The following is a 23506-nucleotide window of genomic DNA, read 5'->3' as shown; positions in this document are numbered from 1 at the left end:
CACTCTCTAACACTGCTTAAAAGAAGCCTGTGCTTTAAAAGGTTTTTCTACTAACCAGACTTAGGGGAATTCAGTGAATTTTTTACTTTTTTCGAACTGTGTGTGTGCATGCATGTTGATATCCATTCTGATTTTGCAAAAATCACCACATTTTGCAGTCTGAAAATGAACACAAAACTATTTGCATAACATCTGCACTGCTTGGAGGGTTGAGACACTACAGCAATTAGATCCATGCTCTGTAACATTCACTTGCAATTCAGGCAACTACTATAGTTGAGCTAATTTAATGTTTAGTTAAAAGATACTTATTTTTATTTTTCCCTTTCTTACTAATGCTGTATCAAAAACCTTTTAATAAACTGTTTTATTTTTAAGCAGGTAGCTATAAAAATATTTTCCCTCTATATTTTTAAAATGCAAGAAACTTTGAAGGATAATAATTTAATCTGTTTAATATGTGACTGTTTGCATCTATAGTATGTGTTCTAATCTGACTGATTTTACGCAGCTGTCATTCTACAACCTATAATCTGTATGCATATGATATAAGCATAGCCTTTAATGAACAAGATTCACATGCAAAAGTTGCTAATATAATGCTAACATAGCAGCACCTGCCAACACCTCTACAATTAGAAGTCTGTGTCAGCATTTCAATTATAAAGCAACTTCTAATTTAGAGGATCATAACTTGACAGTAAAAATTCATTCTGTGTTGCAAGTTGACACGCAAGGTCTCAGTTCAAAGCATTTTTATTAATATAGGTTTAAATTGGTTTAGATATTATGAAGTTAGAGAAGACTAAAGTGGAAAATGAAGACACTCTGTGGATGTTTTTTCATCACCACTGTAGCTCAAATGCTTTGAAAGGGAAATCTGCAAATGTTACAGTTGTTTATATGTAACTAGGATCAATGACTGATTCTTTTCCTATTAATGTAGCAGTAAAATCTAAGCTTTAAAGCTCCCCAGTGCTATGTTTCTTTCTAGTTTTTTTTAGGGTGCATATTTGTCATTAACATTGTATATGAAACCTTAATTGCTTACTATATTCATTTTTGAATGCACCGATTCACCACTAAAACAGAACCTGGCAGTGCATGTGGGAACCTATGGTCTAGAGGTCTCTCCATAATGACATATCACTTACTAATAGCATTTCCATGAATTAGAAACTTCCCAAGTGTGTATTGACACAATTGTTCCAGCTGAGAAATTAATATGTGCTGTGTCAATAAGCTACTTATCAGAGTTGCCTATTGCTTTGCACTGACACAGTAACTACTAACTACTGCTCAGATATAGCACTATTTATTGTGGAAAGGAAATAATTTTCGGTCTGTGACAGGGTTAGGATCCACTGAGGGAGATAAATGACAAGGATTTCATTCTATTCTTAGATGGGTGGTTGTAAGAGGCAAAAATGTCAATAACAACTAGATCATTTCTGTGACCTTGCCAAGAATATTCCCTTCCACCCTATTTCTAGCTCTTTCATGCTGTTTTCAAAGCCCTAAAGGACTGAAAAGCATTGTGAGGAGCTCCTGGAGTTCAACAGTTACATCAAATAGTGTGCAAAGGGTTGCACTGCATTCCTTTGGTGCCTCATGGAAAAAAGCATCTGAGCTTGACAGGGAAAGTAAAGAGAACTACCTCTGAGGAAGGCCAGAATACTTTGGGCAACCTGAGGCGCTGGAGGAAGGTTAACTTGCAAGGCGCAGCAGCAGGGGAGAAGCCAGATGCCAGCTCATGGGGCCAGAGCTTCATGCAGAGCTGCTCTTCATCTGGGGCATATTTCTACATAAACATGTCCATGTGGCAGCTGCTCCCTGGCAGAAGATGGGCCAAGAGAACCCACATCTGCTTGCAAATGATTGCAGTCAAAAAGACAGCTCCTGAAATGGTTTTCCAAGGAATGTGTCAAGTTCACAACCATGTTAGCCCTCTTGTGAGCAAGGCAGCTCTTTGCTGAGAGATATGTCTGGGGCTTTGCTCCCACAGATGGAAACCTTTGCATCATAATTCCAGCAGCACATGTCAGAGCTCTAGTGTTGCAAGCAGACGCAGTAGCTTGCATTGTTGTGCCAGCAGTAGGTCCCAGGGGTTCAATAGATCTCCAAACACATTATGGTGTCTTGTACTAGTCCCTTTAAATTAAAAAACAATATCTAAAACTTAGTGTATTACTGGGAAAATAATAATTTATTTTTAACTGCATTGGAATTAATGTTAAAAAAGCTATCACAAGCAAGGGAAAGCTGGGGGAACAAATTGTCAAAGAAAAGCAAGAAGGATGAATATGAATAAGGTGGGCTTCCTTTAATATCCTTCACCTCCACATACTGCTATCATCTCTAAACTACATTTGGCTGAAATTATGCCACTAATACTAGTACATGAATCACATATACACCTGTATCACTCTTCAGGGCTCATTACCTTACAGAAGGCTTTTAATTTGTATCTGTTTTCTCTGTTATTTCTCATAGTGTCTTAATGTGCCAGAAGTCTAGATATTGTAAGTACCCCTCACAGTCACAACATTTTCCAACATCTTTAACAGGTCATAAGTACACACCATAGGTCAGAAGAGTAGTCCAGGATTTATATGATTTATACACAATTCAGCCAATACAATGTGAGACTCTATTTCTTATAATGCTCTGTTGTTTCATTTAGAAGTCTTTGTAACAACAATGAAAAAAATAAAAAAAAAGATCTGGTGCTCCATATTATATTAAAGACACATGATTTTACTTCAATTTGTCTAGAAAAGTACACTTCTTACTTTCTTAATTAATCTTCTTAGCATAATGGCATGCTACTGGTCAGAAGACATGCTTGAAAGAGATTTGAACTATTACATACTTGTACAAAGGTATCCTAGTGCAGAATATATATTCATATATTCTTACGTATATAATGAAAAACTAAAACTTCTCATTGTTAACTCATGTTTTGTATCTGTTGTTGAAACTTGAAAATTTTTCTACCTTTCTTGCAGATTATGACATTCAAGTCTATCAGCCAATGATAGTTCATCAGTACTTCATGAAGTCTTTTTAACCTGAAAGTTTAGACCTGTATTTTCTACAAACATTAAACTAAATACTACAGTTATCTGTATAATACATTAGAAAACAACTTTGCAGCACCCTCTAGTGACACATTAGCAAATCAGAATGTTCTGGAAAATGAAACAACCAATAAGACAACCTGGTTCTGAAGAAAACCACTTTTGACATGACCGTGGTGGTAAAAGGTGTTCACTTTCACTTTTCCAGTCTCCTAAGGTAAATTACAAAGACCTCATTTCTCCAAGGCTCTTATTAAAAAAATTATTTTTCTTGACCTTAAATCATTCAGTATAAGAACTGGATTTATTCTGTGTTTGAAGCCACTCTGTTAATATAAAATCAAATATATTTTTATATCTGTTAAGAAGCTAAATTGGAACCTGCAGAATTCCTAAATCTCCTCTATTCCTTATGACTTAGATCTGTCATTGTTCAGTGCTTCCTGTGTCAGTGTGTTCCTACACCATGAAGATGTGACAGCAGACACCTGACAGCTGAAAGATTTGCTTCACTGCATGCAAGTCTTTGAGCATGACTTTTGGACTTTAGTATAATTTGGCTCCCAAGCATTTAAAATCAGTTTAAGATTAACTCATATCTTAAGATTATAAATAATTTCTTCCCCTTATGACCACCATAGGCCAGCTGCTAATACAAAACCATGCATCTGTGTATAAATATTAGACTTTATCACTGATTTATATCTAATATTGTGGCAATCTAGTTTAGGAAACAGTACACTACTTAATGAAGCTGTTTAGTAACGTATTGGTGGCTTTTGGTGACTTTGTTACTGCATTAACATTTATGTTACCATAAAAGGAAATTATGCACGTGATGGACTCATCTATCCATATTCTACCATATTGTGTAATACAAAGCTTGGCTTATGGGGTTTTGTATTGTTTTTCCCTCTCTAATAAAGCAGCATACATCTCTAATTAATTAGTAAGGAGCATAACTTTTTCCCTTTTTTTTTTTTTTGTGCTTCTTGCCTTTAGAATTAAACTGCTTATAAATACTGACATTCAGCTTCTCATTCTGTTAAATGATGCTTTTCCATGTGAACTATGACACTTCTTTCTTTCCTAAATCTGGCTATATAATACCCAAAGAAGTATAACTTAAGTATAATGATCTAGCAGAGATCTTAAGGAGTTGTGATATCTCGAGTTGTTTTGCTGCATTTTAAACTTTGCCACTTTAGCTTGTGGTGGAAAGTTAGTGACATAGTTTTCTCAGAAAAAGAAACATTACTACTTTCTTTCCTTCTCCCAGCTCGCTCCTTTAAATAAGGGTTGCCATACTGTTATATATACAGGTAAAAATGACAGCATAGAACAATGGCAACTTATTTGACATTGATACATACTGTGAAACCTAAGATCCTACTGTCTTCTTTCATGTACTCATAAATAAATACTTATAAATATTCATAAAAAATAAATAAGTTCATCTGTCCTTTTCCTTTCCCAATCTGATAACAAAATAATTTTAAAAAATATTTTCTTTGTAAAGGTTCCTTGAATTCAGCATTTCTTGCATCATGTATATTGTTTACATATATCACATATATTGTTTACATGCATCATGTGTGTTGTTTACATGAGTAACTATCAATTAGAGTAATGAATCATAGAACTTCTTACAAAAATATATTTTTCAGGTGCTCTGCTTTATTCGTTGTCCTCTGCACCCTCACATACAATTTAAAACCATCTTCAGTATTTATTTTTGGTACCTGCTATTTAAGTGTCCAGAAATAAATTATATGTACAGAAAATTAATGTCCCTTCTTTTGACATAAACACCTGCGGTTTGAAACATCAGAGTTGTACATCAATTTTGAAGAAAAAAAAGATCAAAAAAGCATTTCATAGAATAGCTAATAACTACTGTATATAATATATAGTTAATAGTCGTAACTTTCTTGAGGAAAGATGACTAAAAATAAAAAGGCATAAAAGCATTACTTTCAGTATGTTTATCAAGAGAATAGAAAATAATGATATGCAATATATATATACATGTAACAGCAACAGAGCTATTTCTTCAGGAAAAAGAACTACTATTTTTTGCAACAGATTATATTTTCCCTTTGAGGGCCTAGAAATAAAGTAAAAGGCCTGCTTAAACCCCTGCCACTTCAGGTTTATACAAATAGTACACATTGACAAAGTTAGAGTCTGTACCTAAAATCAAACTTAAGACCATTTGTCATGAAAATTAAAGTGATTGCTACAAAAACAATTTCATGGAAGTAGCATTAAAAAGTGTATGAAAATCAATTATAAGTGTCTAATACAAATCTCTGTTTCCTTTATGACCTAACATGAGTGGTGCCTTTCATACCATGACCATATCAGATCTTTACACAACTCTGCTTATATTATAGTTGACTCACATTAAAATTTCTCCTTGCTTTTCGTATTCTACAGTTCTCTCTCTCTCTTAAGTTCACCTAGCTCCAAAACCTTTTGTTCACAAAGTAGAATAAGCCACTACAGAATTGGTCACCTCATAAGTGTAGGAATGAAAGAATACAATAATCTTTAAAATTCTTTAATATACTGGCAGACATACTACCTTACCTATTCTTTAGAGTCATTATTATGAGACAAATAATAATTGATATTATATAACGCGTTTTTGTCAAAGAAATTATTTCTCACCTCTGATAATTCACCTCAAAAAGCTTCTTTGCATTCACCAGCAGCTTATTTCTAGATGAAGAAAGGCATCATATTCCATCGTTTTCCTTTATTTCCTTCTCCATTAAAAGCATAGTTTTTCTAGATGTTTCAGTACTCATTGAGACGTCTGAATGTTGTTTTTGTTTAACTTACCTAAAGAACTCTCTATACTTTTACAGGCACACATAGATCCAAATTTTGCTAGTTTTAAATGCCTCATCCACAAATAGTTCAGGGCAGGGCATGTCAATTCCTTTCATCCCAGGAATTTTGAAAAGATCAAATCTCCTCAAAGATCGTGCTAAAGATCATATTAGTTCCTTTGCTCACATTTAAGAACTCAAGAGAAAGTGTGTCTCTTTACATTAATTCAATGCTAATTCATTATCACAGATTCATTGACTCTTTCATTGGAATGCAAATGTCATGTCAAGACTGAATTTTTTGCTGCTTTGAAAAGGATAAATTCAAATTTTATTTTAATAGAGGAGACTACTGAGATAGAAATATATGCTTCATGTTGAAGCTCCATAGGTTTTAGTAACTTACATATTATTTGTCCTCCACTATGACTGCAGCATGGTTATCAGAGGTAGGACTTCATAAATTATAAAGATGAAGAAGTAGTACAACACATTTCATCCCATTTATCTTCTTTTCCACTTTTGAAGAAATTACAGAAATTAACAAACAACAAAATAAAATGATAATGTCTGACAGATTCTTTGTTTCTGGCTATAATTTGGTGGGTATCTTATTGCTACTTAGTGTTGCATCATTCCCAAGCACATAGATAGTTTTTTAAATTTCTTTGGAGTTTGACTCTCTGAGGTAAGTTGTACACCAAGGCTGATGTTCTCTATTTAGTAAAGTATTGATTTTATATACTGATCTGAAGTTCTTAATACTCACATACTGTACCACACTTTCAGGAAATGCAAAAATACCATATCCTATGTTGTGTTGTAAGTCATATAGGTGTTATCATTTTGTTCATCATGAGACAATTTGTTCTACAAGACATGATCTGACACATGAAAATGTTTCTAGTTGCCTGTGGTAGAAAAGGAGGACCCTGGAAACTACCAACCTGTCAGCCTCACCTCTGTCCCTTGGAAAGTTCATGAAGCAGAAGAAGCTATGCTAAGGCCCAGGGAGGACAGGGAGGTGATTCAAGACAGCCAGCACAGCTTCACCAAGGGCAAGTCCTGTCTGACCAATGTAGTGGCCTTCTAGGATGGAGAGACTACATCAGTGGGCATGGGAAGGGCTACAGATGTCATTTATCCAAGGTCTGTAAGGCCTTTGATGTAGTCAAAATCTCTCCAAACTGGGGAGAAATAGATTTGATGAGTGGACTGTTTGACGGATAAGGAATTGGTTGGACAGTCACATCCAGAGGGTAGTGTCCAGATGGACGTTGGTGACAAATGAAGTTCATCAGAAGTCTGTACTGGGAGAGAGCTATTCAATTTATCCTGTTCAATTAATCAGTGACATAGACAAGGGGATTAAGTGCATTCTCAGCAATTTTGCAAACAAAACCATGCTGAATGGTGCAGTTGACATATCTGAGGGCTGGATGCCATCTCGAGGGACCCGGACAAGCTCAAGAAGGGGACCTGTGAGGGGACATGAGACTTAACAAGACCAAGTGCAAGGTCCTGCACAAGGGCCAGGGTGACCTCTAGAACCAGTACAGGCTGGGGGGTGAACAGATCAAGAGCACCCCTTACAAGAAGGACTTGAAGGTGCTGGTAGATGAAAGACTGGACATGAGCTAATAGCACACACAGCCCGGAAAGCCAGTTGTGTCCTGGGCTGCATCAAAAGCAGCATGGTCAGAAGGTCAAGAAAGGTTGATTCTAGTCTTCTATTCCGCTCTACTTAGACCCCACCTGGAGTACTGCATCCTGAGCCCTGAGTTCCTCAGCACAGGAAGGACACAGAGCTGTTGGAGCAACTACAGAGAAGGGCCATGAAGATAATAGGAGGGCTGGAGCACATCTTCAAGAAAAGCTGAAAGAATTGGGATTCAGCCTGGAGAGGAGAAGGTTCTGGGACAATTTATTATGGCCTTTCAGTACCTAAAAGGGGGTCTATGAGAAAGCTGAGAGGGAGTTTTTACAAGGGCATGTAGTGATAGGACATGAAGGAATGGCTTTAAATTGACAGAGGATAGGTTTACATTATATATAAAAAAGGAATTCTTTACTGTGTGGATGGTGAGACACTGGCACAAATTGCCCAGAGAAGCTGTAGGTGACCCATCTCTAGAAGTGTTCAAGGCCAGGTTAGATGGGGCTCTGAGCAAGAAGGTGTAGTGCAAGGTGTCAAAAAATATTTTCTCCAACACCTGGGATCCCTGTCCATACTTAGTATTACTGAGAAATTCTACAGTGTGTCTATGCATTATTAGTTTAATTGAGTTATGTACTGTAGCATTTTTAAAAGAATTTTAGTGATTCCACTACCATTTTTCAATATAGCAGGTTTCTACTCTTTTTGTTTCTACCTTATTTTTTTCCCTATTTCACATTGTAGTCAGTCAAACAAACATTTTTTATGTTCCTTGGTAATTTATACTCTATTTATTTCTCTGTTTAATAACATGGTTTTTTATCCTATGTTTCTTTTTGTGACCTAAAGTCTTGATATAGCCAGTTTTGTGCCACTTTTCTTTTACAGTCATATCATAGATTAGCTCAATGTTAGAAGTTGTCAACAGCAGCAGATAATGTAACACCACTTCTGATAAAGTGCTTCCCCATTTTCAAGCTTTGTAGTATCTCCCTCCTCCTGTATAAAACCAGAGTGATTATTCCTAAAGATAATAAATTAACAGTTTTATAAAGGAGTAGGAGCACAAAGATTGATTTTCTGCCTTTATTTTTGTATAAAATTTGTGAAAATATCATATCTAACCACTTGCTGAACCCTGTTGGATATTCTATGACCAAACATGAATGTATAGACATCTAAAGCACTGTTAAAAATAGAAAGTATGCTTATTTGTATGAAAGTTATACTGTATTCACAGAGTTATTCTTGGCAGAAATACACTTAATTTACCCTTGTATATATTGGACATGAAGAAAGCACTGCTTAATGCAGTCTCAATGAATACCATAATATCTTTTGCTATAACAATACAGAAAATGTTGCTTATCACTTGTCTTGGAGTGAAAACCTCTCAAGTCTCCAGTGTATCATATCCTGTACTCTACAGAATAGTTACACTACATGTCTTAGAAAAAGCAAAACACTATGATGGGTTTATGTTCCTTTACCATTCCTGACTGGTTACTCCAAAGAGTGAACGCTATGATGAGCAAAACCAATTAAAAATATTATTGATTATCTTAGTGGCTGGATTAGATAATGGTAATTATGACAAGTACCAAACTATATTTTATTGTGATATTTAGAGAAGGAAATTTTATATTACATGGCATACATTTCTAATATGCTTCTATCACAAATCTTGAAACTTGAGTGGAAACCATTAGAATTTAACAAAAAACTACTCAAAATTTCAGAGAAAAATAAAACAAAGTATGGAAAAATGGATTTGGACTACCAAAAGAATCCTGAAAATGCTCCATAGCTGGGTTCTATACAGTTCTGAAAACAAAAGGAACATAGGCTTTCAACACTGATACAGGTGACATACTAGCAGTCAGGTATAAGTGACACTGTAGTGGGTGTCTCCTATAGGCCACCTGATCTGCAAGAACAAGTGGATGAGGCCTTCCAGCGAGTTCACTTATGTTACAAAACTTGGAAGAGTGGCTGATAAACCAGAGTTGTACTGCCCTCAAGGGAGGTCTCAGGCTGAAGAAATGAGCTGACAAAAACCTCATCAAGGATTCTTCATCAAGGGAAAGTGCAAATTTCTGCATCTGAGTAGGAACAAGTCTATGTACCAGTATATATGCTGGGGGTCACCCAGCTGGAAAGCAGTTTTGCAGAAAAGGACCTGGGAATCCTGAGGGACACCAAGCTGAACATGAGCCAGTAATGTACCTTTGCAGTAAAGAAGGCTAATGGTATCATGTTGGTTAGGAAAAGTGTTGCCAGTACATCAAGAAAGGTGACTCTTCCCCTCTACTTAGCGCTGGTGAGGCCACACCCAGAGTGTTCCATCCAGTTTTGGGCTCCCCAGTACAAGAGAGTCATGGGCATATGGGAGAGAGTCCAGCAAAAGGCCACAAAGATGAGGAGCATTTCTCTTATGAGGAAAGGCTGAGAGAGCTAGGGCTGTTCAGCCTAGAGATGAGAAGGTTCAGGGGATCTCATGAATGTATATAAATATCTGAAGGGAAGGTATAGAGAAGACAGATCCAGGCTCTCAATGTGTGACAGGACCAGAGGTAATGGGTGCACAGTGAAACACAAGGTTCCCTCTGAACACCAGAAAGCACTTTTTCAATGTAAGGTTGACCAAGCCCTGGCGCAGATTGCCCAGGAAGATTGTGGAGTATCCATCCTTGGAGATATTCAAAAGCCAGCTGGACATGGTCCAGGGCAACCGCCTCTGGGTGAACCTGCGGGGCAGTTGGATCATGTGACCTCCAGATATCCTTTCCAGTCTCAGCTATTCTGCAGTTTTGTGATTCTGTGATCACTACAGAGAGGCATAAATTCTTCAGTGAATCTAACCCCCTGTTAAAACATGTATCAGTCAATCGTTAGTGTAAGAGATCAGAATCCAAACTAGCAAATCTTATTACTGACACAAAAAATACTGGTCAGATTGCAGTATTTGATGAACCTGCCATTTATTTAGAATATACTATACTACTTCAAGATGATAAGACAAAAATAAACTATGTAAAGTATACACTACCCCCCTTAACTGTTGACAAATAACAGAGCTATATATTTTATAATTCTTTGACCTGAAGTGAATGCCGATGATAAAGTTTGCATTTAATGGTACTGAATGTTTAAATTGCTGGAAAAAAACTTTATTTTATTTTTTTATGACATAAATGCAATATTTTCTTTATTTGTCAGTGTTAACAAGACTTCACTAACTGTTATGCTTTTCTTCTTTTATCCATGGTCTCATTTATGGACCAGGAGCTCAGCATCCAAGACATTTTGCAAACTTGCAACAGAAATCCCACAGACTTTTAAGTTAAGCCTTAAATTCTTTTTCTTGTATTTGTTCTTGTTCAAAGTTCTGTATTATACCAGTTTAGAAATATATATAATCAGGGTTTACTTATTATTTAATTTTATTGTCATCATCTCTGGTAACATAGAAATTGGATTAAAGTCTGCAGAGATTTTTGCTTCGCCTTTCTTAGATCACTGTATGTTTTGGCTGACTTGTATTTTTATCTGCATCAAAGGGAGAAAAAAAGAAGAAATATGTACTTACTGCTTCCATATAACTTATGCATAAGGAAGGGAAATACTTGAATAACAAGCATTCACAGCATCCTATTCTTCCACTGAATTTTTACTGATGCCTCCCTGAAGACTCTTCAGTGTGGTCTGATTTAAAATGTACTTTGAAGCAGCTTCAAGCTTGTCTTGAACTAATTATCAAGTAACAACACACTACCATACTTGACAAGTTGCACCATTTCTAAGTAAAGCAAGTCTCACTCTCCTGGCTTTTTTTTACTTTTGGATTGTAAAACTAATCCTGACCTTAAGGCATGCAAATAAATCTCACCTCCCGACAACTTGCTGGAGCAGCTTCTGGAAAGACACCCAGTCATTTATCATCTTCATAATTGATAATATCTCCTGTGAAATTATATCAATTAAAGCTGAATAAATAAAATAGGGCAGTAAGAAAGCCTTTTAGCATTTCAGCATAATTAAGAAATGAGGAGGAAAAGGAAAATACCAAGGTTAAGTCTGAACCACTTTTCTGTACTTACAGGAAGATGAATTAAGGACTTGTAAAACTCAAAGATCTGTTTCGTACTGATGAGAGTCAGATTAGCATGCCCATTGGTTTTAGTAAGGTTAGTACATAAAATAAGGTTTAACTCAGGAAGAACGAAGGTTGGTAGCAACATACACCCAGTTAAGGGCTGTAAACAGCTATGACTTGTGCCTCACTCTCTCTGCTGTACGATCGCATCCCTAATAGATTATCCTTTCAGATAAATCCTCCAGGATTTATCTTTTGGAGTTTGTGGGGGAATATGCTTTTCATTTTTCTTCCTAGAGTTGCTTCCTCTTCTGCTTGCAAACAGCAGAATAACCTTCCCCTAAAGAAGCCCCTTTTTCCAAAGAGTCACTCAGCAATTTGACTGGCATGAGGTTTATTCACAGACTTTGAGGTCTAGGATTTCAGGTACCAGATTCTAGGGCACTAGAAATAATTACAGGTCAATTCAAAGTTATTCTCTAGTCAAACACATGGAACTGTTCATAGGCACTTCAGCAGTTTTATCGCATATGTAAAATACTGAGGCTCATTTTGATGTAGCTCAAGCATTTAGATGCATATTAATCTTCACCTTTCTCATAGTACATCATATAGAAAAGAGTAAGGCATCATTTAACAATATGTCTTTCAAAAATTAGTCTTTATGAGGGTACTAGATTTCTGCCTTTATTTATCATTGTCTAAATGAAGACAACATAACATAAAAAAGGTATAGAAGTTTCAGGAGTTCTTGGCAAGCTTAAGATGCTGAGTCAGACCACATTGATCTAGGGCAGCCAGAACATGGTGAAGAGATAGTCCTGACTACTTTCAGCACAGGACAATATTAGAAATTTTAAACAACATAGATGAAAATTCGTCCTTTCTAGGTTTGTTCTTCCATTGCTGCTGAAGCAGCATAACCAGAAAGCAGACAGAGTGTTGCTTTAGCTGTTTGCTTTATTCAAATGTACCTGTGAGATTGCATTTCCCTAATTCTCACAGCTGGCATTAAAATGGATTTAGCTAGCTAGCTGGAGATTTAAAAGTAGCCTTTCAAGTTCACCTTTAAGGAGCTATATTAGCTTTGCCTAGTAGCCTGTTTAGTAATGCAGCATACAACATACCTGGCTTTAGACAGAACTAGAGATCAAATCTAACCTCATAAATCTCCCAGTTCATGACTACAGGAAGCTGTCAAAAACTAGATGTTGTTTCATTCTCCAGGGGCTGGTGTACTGCTCTGGAGCTCTCTTAAGTGCCCTCTAGCAGTTGATCACCACAATGTGTAATAGCCTTGGGAAGGACTACACTACCCTTTTGACCCCAGAGGTAATATTTTGATAGGGTTTGACCTTAATAAGACTGCCAGCATAAAAGCCTAACAGTAAGAGCAAAGGAAAACCTTTTCTGAATAGCAAATAGCTGAAGAAAACATTTTCTGCACACTCCATAAATTATTACATTTACCTCTGGAAAGTGCATTTAGAGAAAATCGTGTTCTGAATCACATTTTGGAACACTCGGATTCAACACCAGTTTCTAACCCAAAAAGACTATCTTGCAAACAATTGCTGGGCAAAATTCTATCGCTTTCACTCAATTTAATCATTATTTGACAAACAAATCCTACTGGATACTAATGCCTGGATTTCTCCCCTCTTCTGATTTACTCTTTTACATTTATTCTCCTGTTTAACTAATTGCATTAATATGTAGGTCAAAGGACAAGGATTTCAGATGTTTTAGGGTGCCAGGTGTTTTAGTGTTGTGGGGGAAAGAAGTGGGGGAGGGGGCGGGAAGGGGGGGCTTCATTATAATGAAAGAGAATAACCCTTACCAGTTTTACTGACAATAAATTCTGAATCAGTATTTGTAACCCTTGACCATTTTTAACCTCACTTGGCCACTACAAGTATAATCTGACAAATCACTTTCTTCTTTCATTCCCTTTACAGCCATGTGTCACAGGTAATGTATTCTTTCCTTTGAGCTTTACCACTAATATGGTTCCCTGCTGTACCTTGTGGAAAAGTGTTGTCATCTGGGCCACTGGATCCATGATGAGCTTAATTTCTATAGGATGCCATAGAAGTTAAATGGTTTACATAGTGTGAAGAAACAATTAAACTGCTCAGAAGCTATCTGATGCATAGCAAAATAATAGGCAAGAGGAGGACAGAAGCTTCAGAATGAGCTAGATTTGCTGTCCAGACAAGCAATTTGGAGTGGCTGAAGAGATGATGAAGGGCACACTGACATAAAATTTCACTGTGGCAAAACATTTTCAGCAATGACACTGACATGCTGCTTCTTCAGTGCTGATTTTTTTTCAGTATCACTGTACTCTAAAAGCACTTGCATGTGTGTAAGTGCATATTTCCTCATGCAGATTTATGTAATTTTATTCTGTAAACTAAATGCAGATTTCAGTCTAGATTAAAAAGTTCAGGGAAATTTCTCAGACTGCAACCCATGGGGAATGCAGCTTGGGAGTCTTGTGTCCTTGAAAACAACTGAGCCACTTTCCGCAAATTCTGTCCCTGATTTAAGAGTAGTATTTTCTTTTCTCACTAAAAGCCATGATGCAAAAGCCACAAAGATGAGCTCCAGTTACTTTGACAATTGCTGAAAGAGGTCTTATGAGTAAATTCCACATAAACTTTTATAAGTGGTAGAAGTGGAATCTAGATTTTGAAGAATTGCTACTTGTCAAAAGTTCCAAAATTATTTTAGGAATTTGAATATATTTTCTTTTCACTGAAACAGCGACACAGTGTGTAAGTGGTTTACTGATTTCATTATAGCTCATAAATTAATTCTGCTAATTTTTCCATGACAACGAATATTCAGGCTGTGACATGCTTATTTACATGTGACCCTTTAGATAAGCATTTTGTTTGCTCTGCTTATTGCTCACGAAAATCATAAACAAAAGAATGGTGGAATGTCTGCATAATCCTTTTTGTGGCTGAAGTGTAAATCATGCTTTTCAGAGTTTTTATTGATTTCAGTTCTATAATATCTGAGTGTTTCCCAGGATAATTAGATTAGCATGGTAAGGCTCCTAATGGAATCTTCAGCTCTGCTCCTTTAGTCATCTTGTGAAACTAATTGGGGAAGTTTTGTTTGTTTATGTTCGTAGGGAAAATGGTAGCTGTTATTGTGAATGTCATCCTAATTACGATAGGAAAAAAAATGTCAGAGAGGATATATGGAGATGTGGGCAGACTTTCAATTATTCTAGCCTTCCCTAAAAACATTCTGCACCAAGATCTTTCTGCATCTTCTATTCAATTGTCATGAATATATCTCTCCTCTATTGTGATCTGAGGTATCAACAATGAAGATAGGATGATTACTAATAAAGCCTCTGAAAGAAGAACAAGAGTTAGAAGTATTTTGGAAGATAATTTCTAGTAGAGAATCAGGCTTTGTTTGCTTATGACCAAAGAGGACTGAGGAGAATTTTTTATTACTAGAAATTCACCGTCTCAACCATGTATAAGCCCACAAGCAAATGTTAACTTCAGTATTATAACTGATAGTGGGAGAGTTGTTTATGAATATATATATATATGTATATATATATGCTTCCATGTGGGTCTGTGCCAATTTTTGCTGGTTTAGGGATCAATCTATGAACCATTATAATTCAATATGGCCTCTGCTGTCTGAAGTGTTTGGCACAAATACCTTCAGTGGTTCCATATCTCTTGATACCACTTCAGATCTATAAGAAATTTGAACAAAAAAAAGCCCTCTGAGAGAGATTTTTCCTTGTTCTTAGTAGTAGAAGAGAGAGGCTGTGGGTTTGGAATTCTTTTGTTTGGGTTTTTTTTAGTTTATTTATTGTGTAAGAATAGGACCAATTACAAACCTTACTTCTCCCTACAAATCTTCTTTCACTTCAAAATATATGAGGCTTTTTTCCTACAAATCAGACCTCATATAACAATTAACTATAAGATGTTATTTTGAAATAATCTAGGTTTTTTAATGAGCAGACAGTATTGAGGCACTTTCTCGGTTATCTGTTTCATACATATTTTTAATAAAATTTTGGTATGATAAATTATGATTAGTAAATCCTTCAGGTAATGACCAACTTTGAAGATTTCTCACTAGATCTCTATGTGGAAGGCTTTACTATAGATGGAGTTCTCTGAATCAAAAAAGTCTACTGCAAAAACTACAGAAAAAAATCTCATTAGACAAAAAATGTTATAATATGAAGGGTCTCAACAGCCTAGAGGCAAAGGTGATACCTTTATCTCTCCTGAAATGTTGAGACCAATCAGGCAAATGATTATATGATAATATATATCAACAAGCAAGGGGACATTAGAAGAACTGAGATAATGAAAGAATGTAAAGATTTCTGCGGAAGGCTAAAGAGAATTCTGCAACCTGTCTCACGCTTGCAAAAAGGCAAGACGTGCAGAATACAATTACACAGGTAGTCATGGTGGTGTATTATGACAATATACTACCTATACAGTAAGGTGAGACTCAGAAGTACCTAATGGCTTTAGCAGTCTTACAGAGTACCTAAATCATTACCCCTGGAAGGCGTTTATTTTCACAGAGAAGGTAAGTTGCATAGAGGTGTCTGAGGATGATAGAAAAACTTGCAGTAAGTGGAAAGGAAAGGATGTAATTACACATTCATCCACTGTATAATTTCAGTGTGTGTCAGCATCTTCGATGTTATGTGCTGTTCTGGTTCCTTCATCTCAAAATGAATACAGCAGAATAGGAAAAATCTCAGGGACAGCAACAAGAAAAATAAAAGGTATGGAACAAGTTCTGAACAAGCAAAGATTGAATAGACTAAATCTTCTCAGGTAGGCAAAGAAATGACTGCAGGGTGGCATAATGGAGCTGTAAAAATATTGTGACTTGCATCGAGTCAGAAAAGGGGGAATCATTTTTCTTTGTGTCTTAGAAAAAGGATTTAAGGCCATAATTAACCTAACAAGTGCTATTTTTGAAACAAAGAAAAGTATTCACATAGTATGTAGGTAGAATTTTCACAACTAACCACAGCACACTGTAGATGTGGAAAAAATTGAGAAACCAAGAAAACTTGATCCTTTGGATCAGGAAAGCCAAGAGCTACAGATTGCTGGGTAACTAAACAGGAAAATTATTTGCTTGTTCTTCTGTGGGCAACTGGTGCTGGTGAAAGTTGGAAACAAGAGCTCTGTGTTTTGCTCACTGGCTCTATGCAGCCACTCTTACACCCTTGATTAGTTTTCACCCTTGGCTTTAGGTGATGAGACCTCTGTGTTATCTTGCAGCTAAGAAATGCATCAAATTGGGTGAAGAGGCAGTCATAAATTACTTACCTTAGATCCAGTCTTCCCAGCCAAGGTAAGTCCAATAATGTTGAAAAATGCAGTTATGTTTACTCATTTCTGACATGACAATAAAATAATATTGCATCCTCCATAAAGTTCAATGAAATGTCAACAGCAATAAGATAATTTTAAAGGTATATGGAGCCAAATTTTTTCAGTCCCTGGTCAGCATGATGCAGCAGAACATGGCATGCCAGAAAAAGGCTTTTTTTCTATTATTACTTCACACACCACTAAATACATATTTATCAAAGGTTTTGTTTCCTAACCTCATGTTTTCTCTGCCAAGGATAAAGCATGCAGATGAAAAATATGTCATGGAAATTACAAATGGGTGTATAGGCTATGGGGAAATGATGTATGTAATGAATTAAATCTGCAGATTAGATAGAGAATACTAATGAGTTTAAACAATATCAGATCAGGGTACTCAGATTCACCAGAATCACTGAGCTACAACAGGCAAGTTTGTGTTCTCTCATTCTTTCTCTCTCCCTTTCTTCTTCATCTGCAGCCTGAACAGATTAATTGCTGGTTCAGTGCAAGGTTAATAATCACTACCAACTGCCAGATTCACTTAAGAGTTTACAGAAGAGATATTAACAACACACTGATATTGCAAAGCTTTGGATTTCTGAGAAGTTGTCTGTGCCAGGAGAAGAGAGAACTGAGACTCAGAGGGTGTTTCATGCAGACAGACCCAGATGTACCATAGCAATTTAGCTAGTTTATAAAAAAAAAAAATAATTAAAAATTATGCCCCTTTATTGTCCTAATGTAACTGAGTGCAGAAACAGGTTTAGAGAGAAAGGCTGGAAGTGTGACATACAGTTTTCATTTTTTATTCTGAAATATTTTTTGCGAAGTTATTAATAACCTGAAATATTTTAGTGAAGGTATTAATATTGAGTGGTTGATTTTGTGGAGGTACCTGAATTAGGAAAAATGGTAGAAATCAGATCACAGAAGTAAAATGTGTGTGTATGTTTTCAAATGAGGGGCAGAAGGATAAGGGATAATATAGACTGTTGGACTGCCAGAAAGGAAACATCCAAAAGCATAGAACAGCAATAAATCAGACATAAACTGCACTTTCCTTAATAGCTATAAAAAAATTTCTTTTTCTTGTTTAGGAAGTAAAATAATTTAAAATAATTAATTTAGAATCTGACGATTCCAAGGATAACATCCTGCAGTGATTAAGACAGACCTGTGCTTCTTCCAGACACATAATCAGGGAATCTGAAATGACTCACTGAAGGAAAAACAAGCAAACATGTAAATCTTATTGTCTTCTTACTGATGCACTCCTGTTTACAGTACCAACTGCTGAGGTGATGAGGGTTAGTACATCTTTGAATACCAGCACCTTGCTTGGCTGACTGGAGTTTATTCTACAACAAAGAAGACAGTAGGCTACATTATTGTCTCATGTACCCACTTCCTTGACTTTCCATGAGGAGGTGGCTGCTGCACTGGGCCAGTTGGGCAGAAAGTTATGTTAGTTCCTGCTATGTCATCACTCAGTGTTGCCTGCCTCAGGCATTAGTGGTCACGGCTCCTGACCTGCTTCAGCACTTGTCTCTGCTCATCCATCCCATCTTCAAGAGGTTTTCCCATTTCTAGGAGCCTGCCTCCACTCAGGAGCTTCATCTTATCTTTCCAAAACCAATTCTGCTTTGGGGGAACTCTGGACACCAGCTCTTCTTTCCAGGCCCCTGATAGTGCCCCTCTTCCCAGTTCAATCGTCTACATGCGGAATTGTGACACGTGATGAGCCTTCAAATTGGTGATTCTGTCTTGTGCCTCTGTACTATGTGGAAGACTCAGGATGTGCCACCTTTTTCTTAATCTGACTGTTATCAAAATTTACCACCATCCTGTCCTTGTCACAGCCAGGAAGTAGCAGGCTTTTCTCAGGGAATTCAAAAGTTCAGTTTTGTACTTGGACCACCAGCACTCATGCTTCAGTTATTAGCCACCTGTTAGAATTCACAAATTTTGAATTTTCTTTTTTGCCTATGAAACCTTTATGGGAAATTCTTTAGGACTTTAGCTCTACTCATGTGAGGGAGACTGGAAAATACACATTATGTCCCTCAGTACCACTCCATTTGCACCATCACTGAAGACAGACCTTGTGTAGAAAAGGCTCACAAAGCTTTCTCTTATACTTCTATATATTCACATCATATCCAGATATCTTAAATCCTACCTAAACCCATGCACTTAGAGTTTCTTTAAGGTGAAAAAGCTTTAACAGTCTAAAAGCAGCCAGGGTTAGGAAGATATAAGCTGATAAAGCCCTTACTCTCACTCGATCATAAAAGGGAACTGTGTTGCAAAAAAGTCATCTCTTTTAAATGACCTTAAAGGTACTCCTCAGCAATGCCTCAAGAGGCTTTATACATTCTCAATTCTCCCATAATTAAGGCTATAGCTAAAAGCAGCATTTAAGCCTGAATCAGGCTTCGACTTTAAATTTAGTAAAATGTACCTTCTTGAAACATCTTTGACTGTCTCCCTCCCAGCGTGACAAAGATAGGTCTTTGCTATTCTGCCTTATCACTGAGGATTTCACTGAATGAGAGCCATCATTGAGTGACCAATGAGTCATGTCTCGGTCAGCATCACTGAGACTTTTTGTGCTTCAATTCCTCCTAACATTAAATGCAATGATGTGGAAAATAACTACAATAAATAAATAAAAAGAAAGGTAAAGTTTTTCTTAAGTTACTTTCTCAAGTTTCTTTTAAAGCACAGTCCTGCTCAGAGAACTAGTTCTTAACTTTTGGCCTTTCAGTCTTACACACTTCAATCCTTTATTTTTTAGCAAGGGAATTCTTTTTCCCTAGCAATTTAATATACAGTAGAGGTGGAGATCAAGTCATGCCATGCCCAGCTTCATAACCATTTGATGAAATCTGATTCCAGAGAAATCATTGATTTTGTTTTGTTGCTATATTGGTATATGAATCTGAGAAAACAAACAAAACCCCTAGAATTTTGTAAATTGATCTTGTATGATCTTCTCTCCAGATTAGTATAGAATATATATATATAAAATTATATATATACATATAGTTATATATATGTATATATAACTGTATATAAAAACTTTAAATATGTAAAGTTATATATATATAATTTTATGTATTTATTATTCAGTGATATTTTTATCATAAACCATAAGTCACCATTCACAAGCAGTTGAAGTACTTTCTAATACTCATCTTGTCAAAGAGGGTTTTTTTCTGAGTTTCTAGAAGAATTTACCTCCCTAGATACAGTAGGTCTGAAACCTGTACCTAAAGAGAGTTCAGGATTTAGGAATATAAAACTATCAGAGTTGCTCCCATATGTATCATATCTCACTTCCTATGGGAAACACAGTCGGCCTTGACTCCCCTACTACAAAACAGAAGAAAACAGCAGATCTATCTTTGCATGTCACACGGGAAAAGACTGTTTTTCTGAAAGATCCTACCTTTCTGACTGCTATGTGACACATTGCTGCATTTCTATTCCTCTTTTAGTACAGTAAGGAGCATTCTGGAACTGTGTGAATAGATACCTTTTTAAGGCTGAAATGCCAATATATCTACATAAATGAGCAGTACCCAGCTGTGGGGTTGCACAAATAATACAAACTTCCTTTTTTAATATCCGCAAGGATATAAGCAGAAAAGGAAGTGTGTTCAGAGTTAAACAGAAGCTCAGTATAAAGGAGTGAATTATCTCATGAAGAGTTAAATATCCTACTGAGGAATCTAATTTAGGATTGGAATTGCCCTGGATCAGTACGTGGTCCATTTACACCAGTAAACACCTTCAACCTCCTGAAGATAAGCATGCTTACTGTGGCCATGTCTCTTACATAGCATCTCAGAGAGGTGCATACAATTAAATAATAGTAACAACAAAAAAATCAAGTCCAAATTCCCTTTCAGTAGGAACTTTGTCAACCTAGAAGCTCTGAGGTCTTTGAGACATTGTACCCCTGTGGTTTTTCTTTAGGAAATCCTTCCTCAAACTTTCTCATGTGCCAAGAAAAATTTTCTTTATAATATCTTGCATTTCTTTAAAAGTAGATTTAAACTAAGAACTGAATCTTCAATTTCTTGGTTGCATGTGAATTCTAATATGTGAATTTAGGATTCATAGTTTATCTATGCAAGAAATGTGTTTACAATATGACCTGAAAGAAATTAATTTGGGTTGCTGGAATGCTTGTCAACGGGACACCACTGTCCTATTTAATATACTTTCTGGTAAAGTAAATGTACATTTTTGACATTTTCTCAGCAAACTGTGAAAGTGAAAAACATTAAAAAAGTATTTTCAATATATATTAAATACAGAAATCAAGAAGAGTTACTTGTTACGCACTGTGCTTGTGTGTCTTGAACAGCACCTCATTTTGTCATATCTCAACCCTTGCTATTACTTAACAATTTTTTACTGTTTCTGCAAATTGTTACTGGCAGAAAAACAAAGTTCTAAACCAGAACTTTTACTTTTCCATCTTTACCTTCTCTCTCCATACATTTTTAAAAACCACAAGGGAATTAAACACTAGTTTCTTGTGGTTCTTTTCCATTTCAAATCTTTTTCTCCCAATGCTAGTGTTTAATATCTTACATTTGCTCCAGGGTGAGTAAATGCTTTATGATACATTGGCTTGCAAAGGCTTATTATAACCAGAGCACGTGGAGTTCTATAAATAAAAGGGTGCAAAGTTCTAAAATCATAAACTGAAAATCACAACAAAAATGTGACATCATAAGTGGATTTTGGAATGCTTTCTCTGTAATTCATAGGCTAAACTTTTTGTTTTATGAACAGATTATCAGTAAATTTGAAAATACATATTTCAATATAGATCTCTGTCTTCATATGTAACACTATAAAACAAGTGTAAAACTAACAGAGAGATTTTGTGCTGGAACACAAATCTTTTTGTTGTCTATGTTATTTTATCTTCTTATTTTTGAGTTCTTAGTTTGGTGAATAGTGACACTTTGAAGAGAGTTGTTAGAAAAATTCATGAGAGCTTGCATTAGCATAAAGAATTTGAATATAAACCTAGACATAATTTGGGCTCTGATCCTACAAGCATTCATCCACAAGATGGACTAGAAGTGTACCTAGAGACTGACTTGAATGGCTCTTGACTTTATTGTAATCTGTTTGATTTTCCAAGCTATTTTAAAATTTTAGCCCCCAACACTGAAAGATGGGAATAGAATAGTGAAATGCATCGTTAACCCATAAAAAGACACAGCTCATTTTCTTGTGTATATATATAAATAAAGATCATCAGAGATTTATCCTAAAAAAATCTGAGCACCATAAACTGTCATAGAAGAATAATGAAAAAGTTCTTTTAAAATCAGGTGGTGGTCTGGGTTTAGTAAACATCTCTTTGGTCTAATCACTGCCATTGATCACTCATATGATTGAGTAATCAGTAATGAGTGAAGAGAGCATTATTAGACTCTGATTAAGTAAAGAGAAAAAAAACCAAAGAAACCAACCTCAGCTGTTCAGGAAAAATACTTATTTCCCAATGATTGTAGTGAAAACAGTGAAAACACTTTATTGAGTTATATTCTCAATGGGAACCCGAGCTGTTGCTCTTGTTTTGAAGTACTTCCTATTACCAAGTCTCAAAATATTATAACTGATATATGTTATAATATGAGAAAACTCAGACTTTAAAATCCTGGTGTTTCTACACTGGGCCTGTTTGGTGATGCTCTATTTCTACAGTTATACCACTGTTTGACTAAAACTGAAGGAGTTTGGTAGAATAGAGACTTCTGAATGCAGCTCTCACATCCTCAAATTTAGTTTACATCCCAATTCACTATGAGATTACTGTTAAAAATAAAATGTTGGTTTTCTCATACTGCTTGGCTTTACATAGAAACGTTACATGCCTCACTCATATTCAATTCATATATTTTGAATATGGCCTCTAAAGTTAGACAATAATATGACATTTCATATTAGAAACAGTTTGGATTTTATCTAAAATGAACATAAAAAGATCTTACACTCTCTCTCTTATTTGGAGTTTTATGTGCTTATATTTTTCACTGTCTTAGTCCCTCCTAGTTAACCCACTCTATTAATCATTCAGCATTTGTCAAGGAGGAAGCCTAGTCTGCCGCTTTTGAGAGTAATTTCCAACTGAATTACCTTTCTTTACATGGAATTACCGATGTGATCCCTTGGAGAAAAATGGGACTGGCAGGCTGTAGGTGGTGAGCAGCAGGCAAGGGACCCTGCTGCTACTACACATCTACAGAGAGTTAAGAGCACACCACATGTAGTTATGATTGATGCTAGTACAGTCTTGGTAAACATGCTCCATAGGTAGACAGCTCACAAGTGGGCTTGCGAATCACGCACCCTGCTAGGTAGCACATGGTCTCTTGAACAAGAAAAAAAAATCAATATTGCAAGGA

This window comes from Chiroxiphia lanceolata, chromosome 1 (genome assembly GCF_009829145.1).
Source record: "Chiroxiphia lanceolata isolate bChiLan1 chromosome 1, bChiLan1.pri, whole genome shotgun sequence".
Lineage (NCBI taxonomy): Eukaryota > Metazoa > Chordata > Aves > Passeriformes > Pipridae > Chiroxiphia > Chiroxiphia lanceolata.
The sequence above is the reverse complement of the archived record's forward strand: the minus strand, read 5'-3'. Positions refer to the sequence as shown.